At 37.1% G+C, this 14,857-nt stretch overlaps 1 long non-coding RNA gene across 1 annotated transcript; it reads right to left on the bottom strand.

Annotated features, from left to right (window-relative positions):
- Positions 1–5,536: 5,536 nt before the first annotated feature.
- Positions 5,537–13,801, bottom strand: LOC130246983 (uncharacterized). The gene is made up of 4 exons (XR_008839479.1): positions 13,609–13,801; positions 10,447–10,509; positions 10,277–10,337; positions 5,537–5,984 (listed from the first exon to the last, which is right to left on the bottom strand). It is a non-coding gene; the product is annotated as an uncharacterized LOC130246983 (long non-coding RNA).
- Positions 13,802–14,857: the final 1,056 nt, after the last annotated feature.

Genomic DNA, 14,857 nt, shown 5'->3' with positions numbered 1-14,857 from the left:
GTAAAGTGTAAACTATTCTAACATTACCCAATGCTTTACTAACATTTGTTAACTGTTAACTAACATGAAATATCATTAACAAAGTGTTTATTAATGGACTTAAGACACATTGTAAAGTGTAGAATATTTCAACATTACCTAATGCTTTACTAACATTCATTAACTCTTTACTAACATGACTTACCTCTAACCCAACAATAACTAATGTAACTAACATCTGTGAGTTTAATAAAACAATGATCATTGATTTTTCAGGACCCCAAATCACTCAAAGCCATGTATCACTTAGACTTTCAGAACCTTTATTACATTGCAAGACATGTATTGCATGAGGACATTGCCACTCTTTGCAGCTTAAAAAAATAAAATAAAATAATAATTAAGTAACATAATAGTAATACAAAAAATAAAGAAATAAATGTGCAAAAACAAACTTGTGAAACACCACTTGTGCAACTAAAATTTTGCGATTAAATCTGGAACCACATTTTTTTTCTCAACAACAACTAACTATTTTCTTATTGGAAGCAATTTGCCCTCTTTTTTCATGGCTTGTATTTTATGTGCAATGCTTTCATCTGCCATAATAGCATCTTGACATTTTTGGGTAATGGTTGATAATTTCTCTCCCCGATTGTTTTGAATTTCGGAATATTTTTCTGGAGATGCAATGGCCAGTTCAGCAATAACTGCAGTCTGCACGATTGTGTTTCGGTCCACACCATACTTTCTGAATGCAAATGTCATGTTGCTTCCTCTGTCGAAAGTCTCCAGCACTGCTTTGTAGCGCTTCACCACCTGCCATGGTTCAGTAACTAAAATAAACAGTAGAATACGATACAAAAGGACACTTGTTAGCTTAGTGGGCACATTTTAAGTAGCCACTAATGTATCACAAATGTGTACTGTAATATACACCCATGTACTTAATGCTGAACTATTTAACAAACGTCAAATGTTACATTTACATTAGGAAAAAAAATCTTAGCTAATTTTAATTTGCATGACCTACCTCTTGGAAAGAATTTGCTTTCATGCTTGGATTTTTTCATTTTTTTAAACTCTTTTCTTCCCTTTCTTCACCTTCTTCTTCTTCCTCTCTCTTGATGAATCCGAGCTTGATGACTCTGAGTCAGAAGACTCAGAGGAGTCAGCGGATGCACTTTCTGAATCTTCCAAAGAATGTTTTGTTCTTTTGGGCATGTCTGCAGGGTTCTCTTTATTTTTGACATGTACAGATGTTACTACTTCAATGTGTTCCTTATGGCGCCATTCATACCGCGGCGACAGCGGTACTTGGTGCGCCAGCAGCTTTTGACCGCTGGGTGGCAGTTTAACCACAGATATTCAGCTTTGCCTTTCCACAACACTAAACAGACTTTTCTGTGCGTACCTTATGTGATCAGATGTGTTCAATTAAAATATAATTTTGATTTAGTTTTCTTAGTAATAAACATGATCTTACCAGGGCTTAAAGTATTCCGGCACCATGCCGGATCTCCGGCGTGCGGCCGTGAGAGAAAAAAAAAAATAGAGCTTGCACATGCGGTTTAGTTGGGGATGCTCAAAATAACCGATTAAGCAATAACCGAAAGGGCACGTTTGTAAACGATGAATGGTATCAGTTAAACGATTAAAATATGCTTTATACATTTTTAAAGTTTGGCTGCAGACGGGGCATCTGTTAAATTGTTTACTGACTGCAGCCAGTGTTTTACGCTCTGCTTATGCTCGCTCAGCGCCAATCTGGAAACATTTTGGATTCGTGGCGAACGAGAAAGGCGAATCAATAATTAGGATGAAGCTATTTGTTGGGCTTGTTTAGAAAAATAAGTGTTAAATGGACAAACACGTCGAACCTCCAGAGCTGCGGTCATGTCACCCAGCCCATGGAATGCGGAGCCAGCTCCGGTGTCATCTACTGAACGCAAATGCCCAGCTAGTCCAGCCAGGTATGGCAGAGAGGCCTTTTCAAAAATGGCCAAATACAAAAGAGAAACTGATAAATAGTAGACGTTGATGAGAAATGGAGCAGCATATTTGGTAGTTGAGAACGCGCCGCTCCGCGATGTAGAGCTGGTTTCCGAGAAATGCAGGCGGCGGAGCAAGATACCCTCTTTGCCACAGTATCTGCATGCGCTACAGGCACACGTCTCAGTGCTGCTGGAAACATTGTAATCTCAAATAAGTCTCCGTTTAAACCGAACAAAGTCAACATGTTAGTTTTTCTGGCAAAGAATTTAAAATATGAATAGAAAACAAAAGGCGGAGAGACGCAGTTTTTTTTTCAACATCTGAAGAATGAGCCATGAGATTGAGATTTTTGAAGGTGCTCTCTAGCGGCGAAGTTCCTGGCAGAGTAGCGAGTGAAAAAATGTGCATAAAGAAATTGGACAAGAGGAATAACATTTTAAATTATATAACAAGCATCGTATTCTTTCTAATCCTCGCCCAGTTTTAATACAAGTTGTGTTTTTTTAATATTTGTGGCTGGGAAGTTTATTAAGAATATATTTATAATTATATATAATTAAATAAATACATAATTATATATATATATATATATATATATATATATATATATATATATATATATATAGAGAGAGAGAGAGAGAGAGAGAGAGAGAGAGAGAGAGAGAGAGAGAGAGAGAGAGAGTTGCTGTAAAGGCTATTTCTTTCCGTTCGCATCCCGTCCCTTTGCGCCCCCTGGCGGCTTTTTCACAAACTGCGGTCTTACACTAAAAACAGAGCAGCATTTATTTCAAACGGCGGCGGTATAAGCCATGGCGGTAATAGCCACTTTGAACTCTCACCGACTGTATGTTTTCCATCTTGATGGCTTACATTAAAAAAGGAAATATGTTAACACTTATATACAGCATGCCTTATTTGTCACATGTTAACTTCACTGCAAGGCTATATGATCAATTCTTGTTACATCTCAAGTAAGCTTAAAATCATTTACTTTTTCCTGAACTCACAATATGTTTAATGTGGCACTTTAACATTAAAACAACATTAAACATTCACAACAACTTTACCATCTGACAGCTGTTCTCTCAGGTAGTCTCTCTCTTTTGTCAAGTCATTTATTTTGTCTTCCAGGTGCTGACATTTCACCCTCCAGGTTTCAATTTCTGCCTTAGCTTTAGCCAAAGCTATAGACAAAGTAGGGGCTTCTGCAGTAGGTTTATCTAGAAAATGACATTTAAAATGCAGGTCAAATTTTAATGCTTAATAGTGATGTATTTGTTGACATTAGGTAACTATGATTACATGAAACATACTTCTACAGCATACATTAATAGTTAATGTTAATTTAAATGGTTAAACTATAACAAACAGTAAATTCATAAATAATATATTGTTTTTAAAATATTACTTAATGGAATTGAGCTAATAACAACAGTTGACAGCTTTGTTTAATTACAAATGTTAACAAATACTTATAAATACTAAAAATAACGTTCTAATCCGTTACTTAACTTTTTAACTTACAGCAAAATAGACCCATTAACTATACAGTAATGTTACGGGAATCATGGTTCATGTTAGGTAATGCATTTACAAACATTAAACATCATTTATCAATTAGTGCCACATTTACTAATGTATTATAAAAATGTAAAGTTGTGCTGGTTAACATTAACTAACAACAATCAACTGTATTTTCATTAATAATATTAATAAAATAAAAACTTTAATAAATGAATTTTTCATTGTTTGTTCATGTTAGTAAACTAATAACTATTACTATGACCTAATATTAAGATCAACCATTGACGTTACATGTCTCGTATTGTAATGTGTTACCATTTGGTAAGAAAGTTCGTTTACTTACCAGACTTTTCTGTGATTTTATCGCTTTGTTTTGTTTTTTTCTTTGGTCTTCCTCTCGTTTGATGCAAAGAGCTCAAATTATTTTCCGCACGCACGCGCACACACACGCACACACACACACACACACACACACACACATACGTGTTTTGCTATACTTGTGAGGGCCATGACCCAGTAGCATGTTGTGAGGACCCCCCTTTCTGTTAATGCTAGGAAAATAAAAAAAATAGTAGTGCCACTAGAGGGGAGCAGACAACCAGGAAATGACTTTAAATCTGTAAAAACACCATGTTCACAGAAATGGTGAGGTCGGGAGAGGAGTTGCGAGGACCGCACTGTTACTAGGCAGATTTCAGTTTGACGGTTATGGGTAGCGCTTATTAAAAGTGATCAGAGATGCTGATTTTAGTCCAAATAACACTTTTAATCACGGAATAATTAGTTTGATTATCATTTTAATTACTCAAACGGTTCAAAATGCGGATATATTTTGTTAATAGCCTGCTGATTTCATATGATTGGATAATATAGTCTCGACTAAGGAAACTCTGCTATATCACACAATGGCCATTTCATTAGGTCGGTCATGGTCATTGACACTCATTTCTATTTTTGTGTGTCCATAAACACGAACCCTGACAACATTTGGTTGATTTAAGAAATGAACTTACTATAATGAGTGATGAAACGGCTCGAGGTTGATTCCATCCACACAGATCTTTCTCTACGGAACGCACGTGAGCTGCGGGTTAACTGTAATTCATTCATCATGGAGGAATGATGTCTGTCCATCTCGCGTTCATCTGAACTGCTGCGTAAACTGAGTAAGAGACCAAATGACGAATCCATGCGCGCCGCAGCACTTCAGGAGTATCGACTCACTGCAAACTGATGATTCACTAAATGATGATACAGTAAACAATGCTTCTTTGGTCGCGTTTGACTAAAGAAAGTCAGTCATGATGACACTTGCTCCATGCAAACACCTTATAAAGCAGGCTAATAATAATACTTGTTGTATTTTTTTCCAGAGATTTGTCAGCTGTTTACTGTTGCATGTTTTCATATTTATTTTTTTACAGTAGATATTGCTTTTAATGCATGTTGCATGACAGTATAGATGATAAATAACTCATAATTGTTTAAAAACAATATTTGGTTACACTTTATTTTAAGGTGTCCTTGTTACAGCATTATTATACATTTAAATACCAAGTAATAGTAATTAACTACATGCACTTACTATATAGTTAGGATTATGGTTTGCGTACATGTAACATTTGTAACAAGGACACCTTAAAATAAAGTGTTACCCAATATTAGTTTGTTAATCTGTTGATATCTTCAGGGTACTTTCAAAACAACATTTTTATTAAATTCTCTAACCGGCTTATATTATGATAAAGAATAGCAGCTGAATTAAAATCTGTGATATGAGCCGCACTGTGAGTTTGAGCAGTTGGAACAGAAAACAAGACAAAAAAAACTGCAGTTAAAGTTTACGCTGATGATAAAAAACCACTCTAATCTCAGACATGGTCTTGGTCACAAGTTTATTTTAGTTTTAGCAGTTGAGTGAAATTCCAACTTAGATAAAAAGTATAGAGAAACAAAACCGGTTTTTTGACAAGCACCACAATACAAGCTCCAAAATTAGAAATCAGAGAAGATGGTAATTTATTTATAACAGAAATATTTTATTTAATAAAAAAATCGACACAGAATACCTGTCAAAAACAGGTTCACAAGCCCAACATCTAACAACATAGTCAGCTCTAAAAGTACACATCTGGATGGCAAAACTAAAGGAAGAAAAACGTAAAGTTCTGTTTGTTGTGCAGAATAAAGAGTCAGAAAATCAGGATGAATTTAAGAGGGAGAGAGGATAGTTAAAGGTTACTTTACTTCTTTAAAGAACAGAAATTTATCAATCAGTTTCTTCTTTTTGATTAGATTACATTGTAAACATGATTTTGACATCTCTCCAGCCCCTGGATTGAAGCACTGGTTCTTTCTGTAGGCACTTTAAACATTTGTCTTTCCCAGGAACTTTCATTAGTGTTATGCAGGTCCCTTGCTGTCGCCAAACCACTTTTTTTCAGCATCACTCCAGGGCCTTTTCTGAACGCTCTGCCTGGAAGAACCTACAGAAAAGAATCAGAAAAGCACATGATTCCATCAGTCATAAGTAAACATGTATATTAAGTAAGTATGACTTTGCTGGAGGGATAATAACAATAAAATCACTATGTATACATCTATTATAGTCCTTGTGTATTGCATTATTTTACATGTGAACTGAACAACACCTAAACTGAAGAATGTAGTAATATAGTAGTAGTAAGAGCAGTAATATCAGTGGAGGCAGTGCTAGGTATTTTAGCATCAGTGGTAGCTTTCGTAGCTTTTAGAAAATTATATGACTGAGTGTAGTAAAGATGACAGAGAGACAATCATTTCAATTTCTATGAGGGTTCATGTTTTTGCTTTATGAGCATATATTTTAAATATTGATGTAGTACACATCACAAAATGTCTAAATAATAGGGATCCTAAAACTAATCCATAAAATTGATAATAGGGGTGTGACAATAACCGCATCACCACCTTACCGCCATAATGAGATGTCAACCGCGGTGATGTGGCTATTACCGTCATCACCGCCCATTTTAGTTTAGTATTTATTTTTGCTTGTGAATCTTTCAGGATTGTATAGAAAAACTGAATAAACTAAATATAAGGAATAAAAGGCCTGCCCTGAGTATTTTACACCTAAATTACAAATTTAGATTACAAAACGAAATCACTGAATCCTTTTTAATAACCAGCATAGGCTGTTTTTATTTGAAGCTTATTTTAATAAAGCAGGCCTACTAACTCAAATCAATCGCTCCACAGAAAATAAGCATTTTAACGCACCGCTTTAATTTCTATATCCCAATCCCTTTATCAACATGTTTAATAAAAGGCATTATTTTAAAGATTATAACCTGAGAATATGATTTACCTCAGCGCTGCACTTTTCTCCTTCACCCTCGCGCTGAGTTCAGGTGACGGAGTGTTGTGAAGTAGTTAAACTCTCAAACTGGCACAGGAATATCAGTATATTAATATAGGCTTTGCTAAAATGCTGGTCAAATGTAGGTCTTTTTTTACAGCTATAAACAGACGCGCATGCTGCGACCACGTTGATGAGGCAACAATCGCATATATTTTGACTTATTTAAAGGGCACCTATGGTAAAAAATCTACTTTTCAAGCTGTTTAGACAGCCATATGTGCATGTATGGTGTATAGACCGTCATATTGGGGTGATATAAGCACACCCAGTGCTTTTTTTTCAATTTAACAACATAAAAAACGGTGGACCAATTGGAGCGGTGTTCAAACCGACTGCAACTTTACATTGGAGCGGTCCCCCAACCCACCAATATTGATTGACAGGCGCGTCATCATATCCTCAGTTTGATGATTCACGTCCGCCATTTTCAGCGTGAGTGGAAGCGATATCACTAAAGGAACACGCTAGCTCTATTTTTAGATGCAAGGCTCATTGGGCTCAACACAAGAGCAATATTCTCCACATTATTGCTCTAATCAGAATTATTGGTTGTATCTTTAGGTAGGTTTGCAAACGTGTACTTCTCATTGAGTCTACCTTATACTTCAGCCGTTTGCATTTCTCACGATCCCAGAAGCTCCCTGTGATCTTAACTAGCATGCGTTTTAGAGATCTAAACATCGGTTTCTATCAGGGTACACTCAAGTCGACGGCTGGGTGCCGCGGACCGCTGCAGAAACCTATGTTTAGAATAAAAAAATGCGTGGCGCGACGATTCGGGACACTTCATGTTTCTGCTGCGCCACAGAGAGTGTCTGGTGTGCCGTGTCGCAGCTTCGAGCGGCGCATCCGGTGCCTCAGTCAAAGTTAATTCAGTGTGCGTGGTTATTAGTTTCTGTGTACAAGCTCGGCACTTGAAACTAGCACACAGTTGGCTGTAAAACTGTACAAAGACACAAATGATTTTGTACTCTCTGCTTGGTCTGTGTCAGAGTTGTACATGTACGACTGAATGCTGATCCTCTCCTCTCAGTCTGCCTCTGTTGCAAACACAGAGCGGGTGAGCTCATGGCCCCGCCCCCTTGTTACGTTGGGCGGGAAGCCGAAACTAATTTACATGTGAAGCAACACACCCATAAATCAGCGAGCTGTGGACACGCCCCCAACATGACACTTTTTAACACATTATAATAAAACAATCTGAATTGTGTTTTAAACTGAACCTAAACTGGCACACTCAGAACAACCATAATATTAATATTAAATCATAAAAAAAGAGGTAAACTATGTGCCCTTTAAAGTAGGCTATAGGCTATATAATAATTTTGTGTAAAGACATTTATAAAAACATGTAGCTAATATATCACAGGGGGTTGTGTAGCAATTACAGTGGAGCATTAATTAAATCCTTTTTTCCCGTGGAGCGAAACAAACACTACACAGTTGTGTAGCGGATGGGGACGCACAAGAATATACAATTCAGATATTTTTGTTGGAAGAAAAATATTCTTTGAACGAATTTTGTTTTGTACAATTTGCATCTTTGTTTTTGTGGGTTAGTTATTTACAAAATAAACAAGAATAACTAATAAACTTTGAGGTGAAGCGATGTGCCTCAGGGTCCGCTATATGCCGCGGCTAAAACACAAACTGGTCTGTTAAATACAATCGTAATATAAATAAAATAAAAGTGAAATATTCAGTTTGGAATATTGAATCTTTGTTAACTGTATCAAAAATAAAATAGCAGCCTATATTAACACTCTTTATGACAAACATCCATTGATCGGTCAGTTTCGCTTTAGTTTAATCAGAGTTTGAACTTTCTGATATTTTAGGCAAAGTGGTCTGCATAACCAATGATTGAACTTATCCACCTGCGACCCACCCATAATTAAACATCATGTAGGCGAGCTGGCTTTTTGATTACCTGAACCGTGTATTAACGGCTGCACCAGCATAACCGAGATCTGCGTATTAATATCAGCACCAGCAGATATAAGAGAGTTTGTTTCATAACAGCGTTTTCTGCTTCTTAAATATCCAATATTAAGAGAGTGACTCCATAAGGTACATAACCTGCGCACACTTGATTATTACTTGAATGTGTAAAGTCATGGACGCATCTCACAGCGCAAAGCATAACTTATCCTTTAAATGTCCATGCTTAATATGTCATTGATGAGGTCTATCTATTGAAAGGGTTATCTAAAATGGAGTATATATAGGCTATATATGCGCTACATAGCAGGGACGTTAAGGTTGTATGTAACCCTTTCAGTAGATAGGCCCTGAGGCACATCGCTTCACCTCAAAGTTTATTAGTTATTATTGTTTATTTTGTAGATTACTGACCGACAAAAACTAAGATACAAATTGTACAAAACTAAATGCGTTAATTGTAAAAAATATATGAATTGAAACACAACTGTGCAGTGTTTGTTTCGCTCCTCTGGAAAAAAGGATTATGCTCCACTGTAATTGCTGCTACACAAACCCCTGTGATATATTAGCTACATTTTTAAAAAAAAGTCTTTACACACAATTATTATAGCATATAGCCTACTTTAAATAAGTCAACATATATGCGATTGTTGCCTCATCACCGTGGTCACAGCTCGCGCTTCTGTATAGCTTCTGTAAAAAAAGACCTACATTTGACCAGCATTTTAGCAAAGCCTATATTAATATACTGATATTCCTGTGCCAGTTTGACACTGTAAATTAAACTGAGGAGAGTTTAACTACTTCACAACACTCCGTCACCTGAACTCAGCGCGAGGGCGAAGGACAAAAGTGCAGCGCTGAGGTAAATCATATTCTCAAGTTATAATCTTTAAAATAATGACTTGCATTAAACATGTTGATAAAGGGACTGGGATATAGAAATTACAGCGTTAAAACTGCTTATTTTCAGTGGAGCGATTTTATTTTTATATATATATATATATATATGTGTGTGTGCGGGTAACCGACATACCGCATGATTTCTTGCTTCAACACCGCGATAACAGAAAATCCGTTACCATCACAGCCTTAATTGATAATCATTGATAGACATTTGTTGTCAATTAATGGTATTATCAATTAGTTGGAGTGTGACAACAAAATAACTCAAAATGCTGAAGAGTTGAGATCAACCAGCATGAGGATAAAGTATGCATCCTAGAGACTTTAAATTAGTTAATAAGGTAACCTAAAATGTAACTGTAACCTTAAAGTTATTCTATTATTATTGAAGTATCGGATCAGGTTTCGGTAGATACTCGAAATCAAAGGACTCTGACTCGAGGGCAAAAATACCGGACCGGGACATCCCTAATCTGTATAGAAAAAGTTCATCAATTATCTGAATAACATAGCTAACAATCTTACCATTTCCATTACCAGTCTTAGACGTTCTGTTTTCTTTGGTCTGTGTGGGAGTCAGGGCTTTCTGGGTAAAGAAAAGAGACCGCTTGTGATATATAAACTAAAAACTGACTTATTAATTACTGAACTCTATAAGCCTGAAAGTCTAAGCTGTATATAATCAAACTGCAAACCATCCAAGTTGGAATAATATGCCTCGTCATGCTCACGTCTACATTTCTGCCTTCTAGATAACTCTGTAACACAAGAAAATAAACATCAGATTATCACAAGTTATATCTGTATAGAAAAAGGTCATCAATTATCTGAATAACTACATTATTCAGATCCCTTTTTTCTGTTTATGTGTTTATGAGCTTGATTGCATATATATATATATACACATACATACATATTTGATAGTTGAGAATGCGCCGCTTCGCGGTGTAGAGAAACCTGCTTTCCGAGAAATAATGGCGGCGGAATAATGAAGCAAGATACTAGGGATGTGAACCTACACTGGTCCTAGGTTCAGTTCTGTTATGATTATCATGCCATTGATTTGGTTCAATTCGATGTCTCGGTGCATTGACGATGCTTTCCATACATAATTAGATTTTTTCTTCACAACACAAGATTTTTTTTTATTAAAATCTATAAATATATTAATATTTATATTTGATTTGTAATACAGTTTTGTTCTTAAAAACAGCAGTCAGATATATGAACTGTACCCTTAATTTGATCTGCTCAAGAAAACACTCTTTCTGAATGTATCAAACAAAACTCCAGTACATGCACAGAAGACAGCATGAGCATTTATAGCAAATAAACTAATGTAAACATTATCCTGCTTGCTTTTTGAGCGCTGTCAATTGAGGTCTTACACCTTTATGATTGGTCATTGCCTTCACCCGCTCAACAGAAAGGGCTGCGACCTCAACGAAAAAAAGTTCTCAGTTATTACCGTGAAAATTGGTTAGGCATGGATAACACGCAACTCAATAGGCACAACTTTTATTATAATTTTAAATGTAAAAATAAAATGTATGTTATGCTATCATAAGTGGGTTTTTTTTCGTGAAATTGTCCGGTTGGCATTTGTAAAAAAATAATAATAATAAAAAATTAGGCTTTAGGCCTACTTGTGATTTTATTTATCTATTTAGCCTATTTTAATAACTTGTTTTCAGGTTACATTTTCATTTGAAGGCAATAAGCTTACAAGTAAAAAACAAACAAACAAAGATATTCTAACTGTATTAAAGCCATCAAAATAGGTCTACATTATATTTTCAAATCCACATCACGCACTATATACCTATTTCACTTTATAACACTGCAAACTTGACTTCGCAGGCTGATCATCTTTAAAGATATTTTTAAGTGTCCTAACTTGAGACTGCTGCCTCATAATGGGATGTTTCTTTACACAACCATTAAAGTGCACTTTATCAATGTCAAAATTAAAGCAAACATTCAAAAGGGTTCTGCGTTTTGTCAACTGTATAGCTTAATTGTAATAATAATGAATATAATAAATGATAATATTATTTATAGTGTGGACTACTGAGGGACTGTGCAGTGTCCAACTAAACCTTTTTATTTCTAACTAAAAAACATAAAATGACTGGCAGCTGCGTCTCTGCTGAAATTTATTTAACAACAAATTTTTTTAGCGTTTCTTTCCATTTAGAGCTCAAGAGAGTTGTATTTTCAGATTTAATTAACCAAAACATGAAATGAATTAGGCTGTTGGCCTTCATGAAATCCACTAGTCCAGTTTTCTCCTGTGTGAAATTAGAGAGCATCTCTGCCGCCGCGTGCACGTTTTAAAGGCTATATAACCCCCCCCCCCCCCCCCCACCACCGGCAGTTGTTGGTGATTTCCCACCCCGGTAGTAAAAAATCGTCACCGTCACAGCCCTAGGTTTATTGCGCAGGCTGTTTCAGGTTCTCAAAATAGGTTGTTTTCACATGACGTCATTGCTGACACGTGACTCAGATGGAGGGCAGGAAGTGGTTCTTCATAAGATTCGCTACCAGAACATTAAAATATTTGTTTTATGTTGTTTCTAATAGTTTAAAGTGGCTAATATAAAGAAATGCCGAACAGCTTTTATAGACTTTCAAAAGCTTTTGCTCATAAAGTGGTAAAAGTTCAAGAAATGTAAAAAAGGTGGCGTGTGATAAACATTTACTCAACATCTATGTGTACAAACTTTTTTTGAACGCTATAATTCGTAACAGCACCAATAAAGATTATATACAGGCCTAGCTGTGTGTATAAATATATTAATGTGTTATATAAAATCAGATACAAACACCAGCACACTTATACAATATCAAAGAAAAGATAAATAACGTACTCTGCCATGTAATCGCTGTAATGAAATCTCTGGCTTGTTTTGCATTAATCCAAGTCTTTACTGGCGTTTGGCAGAATAAACACCTGTAACATTAACGTCTATATGCGCAGAAGCGGTGAATGTTTGTTAATGGTAAGTTTACTGGACAAAACTAGACGATTATTATTGTGGAGCACTTTACCTCCTTACAAAAATAAATAAATAATAATGTAGACTATGCGTCCATGCTTTTGTCTGCTTTCATCTGTTATTTTGTGATGTCTGGAACATCCACATGGGGAAAAACTATAGTAATTTATAATAAAAGATGTTTTTGAACCACATAGTAAAGTGTATAATGTGTAGAACTCTTATTGAACAATGAATGCTACTGAAGTTAATGAATTCTACCAAATACTGTAGCATAGTAAACTAATAAACTGTAATACTGCTGCATTGTGATCGTGTATGATTATAGCGTAGAGAAGAGAAGCCTTTTAAATAATTTGTTTATTACTACAGTAGTCTTCCCACAGCAACAATTACTATGACAGTTTAATTAATTAAAGTATTTATTTTTTCATGTGATATAATAGCTTATAGTGTCTACTGCCTCGATGACAGGCAAACATATTTTAGTTGAGTACAAAACTCGGCCCTCTTCATGATATAAGGATCATGCCCAACATATGTGCTTATTTTCTATTTATATCTTATACAGAAAGATAGAAATATGGTATAAATCACAAAAATACACTTTCCTCTATGACTCCCATTCAGTTTTTAGTTCCTGCCCTCCGTCTAAATTTTGTGCGTCACCAGAACCAAATGATTGAAAACAACCTTCAGCAATGTGCCAACAATACACCTTAACACACCTCTATTTTGGACCAGAACACCCATGAGTCCACAAAGTAGCGCACATGGATTTACTATTTAAACAACGTGGTGCAAAACAGAAAGTATGGGAGTATGATAGGGCCCATAGAGTTAGAGTTAATCTGTTACCTGCTCATCATGATCATCTCTCTAAGCCTGGCCAGGGTGGTGATGCTCTCTCAGTCTCTTTCTGTCTTGAACTTTCTCTGATATCTGTATGAATATATAGTGTTAGACACTCAATAACAATCATATTGTGTCCATTACTTATCAAACACTCAGTTCACGAGTTCACACTCACAGATATTTGACTTAATAGAATATGCATATTTGGTGTGCTGTCCGGGGAGAGCGCTCGGGAAGACACCCTAACTCGTGTTATTTCCCTTATCAGGATAGAGAGAGTTAGGGTCCGAGCGCAGTGTCTAGCCCGGCTTCAGAATGCTCCCCAAAGATGCAATTTATAGAAGGACAGCAACCAGACAGATATCATGGTCTCTCCCAAAATGCTAGCCTTGAAAATTTGGAGGGGTGCTGTACCGCATTGGGAAAGAGTGAAAAATGGCTCCGGTGGGTGCAGTGATGCAGATGTGACTCCTTGGGAGCTGTTAATGCTTGGCAGTGATGAAATGTAAATGTGTACTCCAGAAGGAGCCGCCACTGTTGAGGCAGTAATCTGCAGTGTTGTGATATGATTTCTATATCAATAATGATTGCGTCTCTGGTGGGTGCGGTCGCTGTGCATTATAATGGTGTGCGTCTCCAGTGGGAGCTGCTACTGCACTAGCAGTGCGTCTCCAGTGGGAGCTGTCACTGCACTAGCAGTGGGAACTGTCACTGCACTCGCAGTGCGTCTGCAGTGGGAGCTGTCACTGCACTCGCAGTGCGTCTCCAGTGGGAGCTGTCCACTGCACTCGCAGTGCGTCTGCAGTGGGAGCTGTCACTGCACTCGCAGTGCGTCTCCAGTGGGAGCTGTCACTGCACTTGCAGTGCGTCTCCAGTGGGAGCTGTCACTGCACTCGCAGTGCGTCTGCAGTGGGAGCTGTCACTGCACTCGCAGTGCGTCTGCAGTGGGAGCTGTCACTGCACTCGCAGTGCGTCTCCAGTGGGAGCTGTTACTGCACTAGCAGTGCGTCTCCAGTGGGAGCTGTCACTGCATTAGCAGTGGTGCATAATAAGGTGTGGGATCTTCAGTGGGAGCTGTTACTGCACTAGCAGTGCGTCTCCAGTGGGAGCTGTCACTGCGCTAGCAGTGGTGCATAATAAGTTGCATCTCCCGTGGGAGTGGTCACTGTGCTAACAGTGGTGCGTAATAAGGTGTGCATCAGCCGAAGGAGTGGTGCGTAATAAGGTGTGCATCTGCCGAAGGAGTGGTCAA

This window comes from Danio aesculapii, chromosome 19 (genome assembly GCF_903798145.1).
Source record: "Danio aesculapii chromosome 19, fDanAes4.1, whole genome shotgun sequence".
Classification (NCBI taxonomy): domain Eukaryota; kingdom Metazoa; phylum Chordata; class Actinopteri; order Cypriniformes; family Danionidae; genus Danio; species Danio aesculapii.
The sequence above is the reverse complement of the archived record's forward strand: the minus strand, read 5'-3'. Positions and strand labels throughout refer to the sequence as shown.